Source organism: Onychomys torridus, chromosome 7, assembly GCF_903995425.1.
Source record: "Onychomys torridus chromosome 7, mOncTor1.1, whole genome shotgun sequence".
Classification (NCBI taxonomy): Eukaryota; Metazoa; Chordata; class Mammalia; order Rodentia; family Cricetidae; genus Onychomys; species Onychomys torridus.
The window spans coordinates 40,056,163-40,062,375 of NC_050449.1; the positions used below are offsets into that span (position 1 = coordinate 40,056,163).

Sequence of the window (6,213 nt, forward strand, 5' to 3'; positions counted from 1 at the left end):
GGACTGTGGCAGCTGCACAGACAAATGAGACATGATTCCAGCCTTGAAAGCTTTCACAAACCAACTGTATCAGTTACTTTTCTCTTTGTTGTGACCAAATGCCTAATGAGAAGCAATTAAGGGAGTAGAGGTTTATTTCATCTCCTGGTTTAAGAGGGCACAGCCTACCAAGGTGAGGAAGACATGAACAATTTCATGATAGTAGGAGCATGTGGCTGAGACTTCTCACATCTCAACAGACCAGGAAGTAGATATGGGACAGGAAGTGGGTTTGAGCCTTAAAGCTTCAAGGTCCACTCATCAGTGACCCACTTCCTCTAGTCAGCCTTCACTTCCTACAGGTTCTACAACTTCCCCAACATTAGCTGCACCACCAGCTGCAGACTCAGGGTTAAACACATGAGACATGAACCTCTGTGAGACATTTCAGCTTGAGTGCAACTTCCTGATCATCTGGCATTCCAGGGAATAGGGAGCACTCCAGGGAATAGGGAGGACTCCTTAGCCACACAGGAGGAAAGGCTTCACAGGGGAGAGGCTGCCTTGTGAGCTGGTGGGTAGAGGATGACAGGAGTTTCAGTAGTTTTGGAGGCACTGTGAGGCACTGTCCAGCAGAGGGCAGCTACCAGGAAGCAGACAGGAGAGAAAGCGCAGGGGCCTGGAGTGAGTCCTGAGGTCTAGCTGCAATGAGAAACGATGAGGAGAGAGAGAAGAGAGACTGGGGGCTGATCAGCAATCAAAGTGGTCCCGTCAACCAGGGTGGGTGTTTAGATAGAATAACAGAGAATTGCAACAGCCTCTGGAGCTTTGCTTGCATTGATTACCGTCTTAAGAAGTCTTGCAGCTATGTTTCCATAAGCCTTGCTGTGGGTGTCAGCTTTGCTACAGCAGTCACAGTGGTGATAGTTGCCGATGCTCTTTTTCAGGAATTCTGTCGAAACCACGGACCCTTCCCTTGGTGCTATGCTAGGCTATGCAACGATCTGTTGGGTGACCTTTTGACGTCAGAGGCCTCCGGACTACCTCCTCGGAGCACCCAATGCCTGTCTTTGCACTATGCTAACGCCATCACACTTTCAACGTTGGTCCTGTGAAAACCCACGAGGTTTGATGGTGCACGGGCACACCATCTATTGCTTCACTTTTCCTTCTCTCCAGTCCTGTTCTGTTTCTCAGACTGTGACAAAACACAGTGGATTCACATCCTGGTGAGTGTGACAAAGCACAGTGGATTCACATCCTGGTGAGTGTGACAAAGCACAGTGGATTCACATCCTGGTGAGTGCAAAGCCCCAAATAAACAAATCCAAACACAGCCAGGAAAAGAGGGTGGAGAAAGGTTGGTTCCCTGGGGCAGGTGAGGAGAACCAGAGAGTTATTTCCATGGCAATATGGCAATGCTTTCCTGGAACAAATAAAGCCTGGGGGTTTTATCTGGGGCCATATTATGTTCATATAGGAAAGCACTCAGGGAGGGGCAGGTACATGTATGAACATGCTCAATTAAGGAGCACATTCCTGAACATGCTCAGTTTAAGGTCGTAGTTCAAGGAGAGGAGTTAAACACATTTTGAAGTGTGCTTGGTTCAACATCATCTAGCACATGTTCCAAAGGTAAACCGGCAGCTGGGAAGACTGTTAGGAATGATCAGTGTGTGTCATAAAGAGGGAAGGCTGGGATGCCTCTGCATGCCTGGAAAGGACACTCTGAAGGTCTGCTGATATAGGCGGTTGTCACTAATGGTGCTGGCCTCACTTGGTCACTAAGAAGTCTCATTCATATGATGTAAGCCCTGGAATATGGATGGCGGGTTAGATCTTGAAGCACCCTCCACCTCAATATCAGCTGCCTCATGAATGAACTACCTTTTTCGAACCTTTGTCTGTGATTGACATACTGTATGGTGAGAAGACAGACCTTGTTTAGGAGCTGTTTGTGGAGCTGATACCCTAAGGTATCGATACTTCTGAATCTAAGGAAATAAGAAGGCCCAAGGAGCTGCCTCAAAACCAAAGATGTTTTAACCTCCACTTGCCCTCCCAGGGAAGTTTTCACATCTGGCTGAAGAAACTTCTCCCCAATTGAAGTGAAATCACAGTGAGCTCCACTATGCTTGCATCTAAGCTGTTCCCCTCTGGCTTGTTCCTCAGCTTGTGGCCCTGGAGCCTTCAGAGGGGAGACCTCCCTGGCAGGTTAGCTCCTGGCACAGGCCTTTGGAGTTAGAGGTTGGCCCCTAGTTCTGGCCTCTCTCTGTTTCCTGGCCCATCATGATGTGAATGAAGAGCTTCTGCCATTATGAACGCCACCATGCCTTCCACATTTTGATGAACTGTACCTTCTGAACTGTGTGCCAAGATGAGCCCCCACTCCCTTCAGTTGTTTTTGTCAGATGTTTTGGGCACAGTTGCAGGAAGGTAATGACTGCTCTGTCTCTGTAGACCTTCCCAAGTAACCAGGAAAAGAAGAACCGGAGAAGCACCTCCCAGTAGAGCAGTCTTCATACCTATTCTTTTGAGGGCAGCTCTGTGGAGCCCCCTGGGAGATTTGCTTTGATAGCAAGGCAGCAGGTTTTGAATGAAGATCATACCCCCACCCCTGATCACCATGTTTGACATTTTGCCATTCCTTCCAGAAACTATCAGGCCATTGTATTCTCTTTGGGCTCAGTCACCTCTTCCAAAATTCTTTTACAACCCTTTGGAAATTACCTGCCAACCTCTCCCTCTTCCTTTATGAAAAAGATATTTAACTTTTAACCAATTGAACATTCTTTGGGTTTTCATACTTTATATGTAAAAATGTACACATAGGCACATTAAATAAATGTATGCCTTTCCCCCTATAATTTACTGAATTTTATGTATATTGTTAGTTCAATTTATCCAATCATCATCATCAAGGGCAAATTTCCTCTTATCCCAAAAGTCTCCTCAAAGAATATCTGTTATTGGGGGTGGAGAGATGGCTCAGAGTTTAAAAGAGCAATGGTTACTCTTCCAGAGGTTCTGAGTTCAATTCCCAGCAACCACATGGTGGCTCATAACTGTCTGTAACTCTAGTTCCAGAGGATTCAACACCCTCCCACAGATATACACACAGGCAAAACACACATAAAATAAATAAATCTTAAAAAAAAAATTAAAAAGCTTCGGGTGGTGGTAGCACTCACCTTTAATCCCAGCACTTGGGAGACAGAGGCAGGGGGATCTCTGTGAGTTTGAGGCCAGCCTGGGCTACAGAGTGAGTTCCAGGGAAGGTGCAAAGCTACACAGAGAAACCCTGTCTGGAAAAATCAAAAAAGAAAAAAAAAGTATCTGTTCTGATCTCCAGGAACTGTGAATATGTTACTTTTCATGGTCAAATGAACTTTTTGCATGTGATTAAAAGGTGCATATGATTTGACGTGGTTGATAGCTCTGAATTATTCAGGTGGGTCCTATTTGATCACAAAATTTCTCATAAGACTGAAACAGGAGAGTCAGGGAAGAGTAGAAGCCTGTGTGACAATGAACACAGGAATCGGAATGATGTGGCCACCAGCCAAGGAATGCTGGCAGGTTGTAGCAGCTTGAAGAAGCCAAGAATGAATTCTTCCTTGGAGCCCCCAAGAGGCTGTGCTGCTGACCTGTTGATTTTAGCTATGTGGGGCTCATCTGAGACAAAGAATTTTGAGAACAAACCTGTGCTGTTCTCAGCCACTTCGTTAGGGGGAAAAAGTCCTGCTCTCAACTGTGGCATCCAATTTAAGGCCAAGTCATAATTTCCTGTCATCTGTCATTTTCTAAGGGGTTCCAGTGTCCAGTGTTAGGTGGCTGCTTCTGACCTCTGACGACTTTACTGCTGAACTGAGAACTTGTTTATAGGACAATGAGGTCTAAACACCATCTCAACTCCCCAGTCTGGCCTCCTCATTTTGCCTGAAGCTTAGTTACTTGATTCGCTTAGGCCATCAGAGTCTCCTGAGACAATGATTCAGGGAGCATCTCTCAGATGACAGATACCTGAAGCGTAGTAGGGGAGGGGGCTGAGAGCATGGCTCTGTGTGGAACTGCTGGCCTAGGGTGTGCAGGGCCCTGGGTTCAATGTCAACACTCCAACCTCAACCCTAGACCAGCACAGAGTGAGAGACTTTTATAGCTACTGATTTTAATAGCTATTGATTAGACATTAACATTTAAAAGCTAGTTATGCATTCTAAGTCCAAATAAACACGCTCATTTTAAGTACAGCATTTAATGAGGGTAACAAGCAAATCTCTGAGAGATCCACATGTAGTTCATGTGACTAAACTCAGTTTCAGAAGGTACACACAGATTGTGTTAGAAGTCTGTCCCCATGACAGACCCAGTCCCACATGTCATCTTTGTAAACACACCTTCCTGACAGCTTTGTTGATGTAAACTTGCTATGTAATAGGCTGTATGTACCAACACATACCATTTGGTAAACTTTGACATTTCTGTCTTTAAGATTATCTCCATAATTAAATAATAATAATAAATACTCATCTCCTCTGAAAAAATCCTTCTGTGGTTTGTAACTTGTCCTTCCTTCTGTTTCCTAGTGTCCTTTCTTACCTACTGTCCCTACAGACAACTATGGATGTGCTTCCTGTCACGACAAGCCAATTCGTGTTTTCTAGAACTATGTAAGTGGAACTGTAGAGTATGCATCTTTTCTGCCTGGCATCTTTCCCTCCCCACAAATGAGCCCTCCAAGTTAACCTGCAGATCAACAGTAGGTTTCCTCTGTTGCCCAGGGCTGTCCCAGGGTATGTGTTTACTGTATTTAGCTTACCCATTTTCCAGTTGATGGACATCTGCATTGTTTTCAGATTGGGACTATTAAAAATACAACTTTTATGGATATTCATGTAACAGTCTCTATCTGCAGGGCTGGAGAGATGGCTTAGAGGTTAAGGGCACCTACTGTCCGTGCAGAGGATCTGAGTTTAGTTCCCAGCACGTAAGTCAGGCAGCTTACAACCACCTATAACTCCAACCCTAGGGGAATCTAATACCTCTAGCTTCCATGGGTATTGCACCCATGCGTACATACCCACACACAGACACATGATTGAAAATGGTGACAATAAATCTTAGAAAGTCTCTGTATGGGCACACAGAAGTCACTGGTTGGACCAAGTTTTTAAAGCCTGAGGGCCAGCTGGAAAAGCTGAAACAGGAGTCTTTATGTTGAGGTTCTGGCCACAACCTGTTAATCAAACTGGAATCAAACTGTTAATCTGACTTTTGGAGAAATCAGGAAAGTGAGCATGGTCGGGGCTTCCCTTTGCTTGAAGGCTCTGAGGTCTCAACACTTCATCCATGACAACTCACCCCAACCCCTCAGTGTGCTTTAGTTTTTTCAAAAGGATGGTCACTTTGACACAACCAAACAACCAGCTGGTTTCTGCATCCCTCAGTGTTCTCTTTTAATGAAGATGTCTCCTTTGTCCGGCTCATTAGAACCTCCTTCTAGCTGATGGGACAAGATGTTGCCCGACTCAAGAATTGTAGGTAAGATCAATGAAGACCTTTAAATTCATTTTGATTTGTCTTTTGATGGTCTGGCAGTTGACAAAGGGACCAGAAGGGCAATGCTGACAGCCATGAAGATCTGATTAGAAATGCAAGGGGTGGGGGATTCTGACCTTCTGAGGCCTCCTGTCTTCTTAACAGAGCTTCGGGGTGGGAGGCAAGTTCCTCTTGACTGGACTCTGCTCTGTTGCATTGAGTGTCTGGTATTCTGGCTGTGGAACTCAGGGTCCATTTGTCTTTTGAGAAGGTTCTTGGCCAATGGGTTTGGAGCCGCCGAGGCACTACTGGCAAGCTGCAGTTCTAAAGGGAACTGTAGTTGCATGAAGTGGTTGTGGTTGTACAGCCTGTATTCCAGGTTTGGGAGGTCACATTTATCAACCTCTTCATGTCTTTTCCTTGAGATCTTAGGTCAGGGAGGCCTCAAGTGCCTGACTCAGTCAGACAGAAATTGGAAAATGGTTCTCAGAGAGTCAAGTTGGGGGGGGTCTGAGACACAGCTTGATGGTGGGCTTACTTGTAGATGAAATTCTAAGTGTTCTTAGTAAATAAGAAACACAGAGCCAAATACAGAGTTAAAGCCTAAGAGATCAGAGCAAGAGCCACGCTTCGGCAGGGGGGGGGGGGGAGTCTTCTATGTGACCTGTCTTTTTATTGCCTTTCTATTCTGCCTTC

General features: G+C 45.4%; 1 long non-coding RNA gene across 1 annotated transcript; it reads left to right on the forward strand.

The window, feature by feature from the left end:
* The first annotated feature begins 669 nt into the window (after positions 1-669).
* LOC118587712 lies at positions 670-5,520 on the forward strand. The gene is made up of 4 exons (XR_004945464.1): positions 670-759; positions 927-1,278; positions 4,566-4,649; positions 5,470-5,520. It is a non-coding gene; the product is annotated as an uncharacterized LOC118587712 (long non-coding RNA).
* The last annotated feature ends 693 nt before the right edge of the window (positions 5,521-6,213 follow it).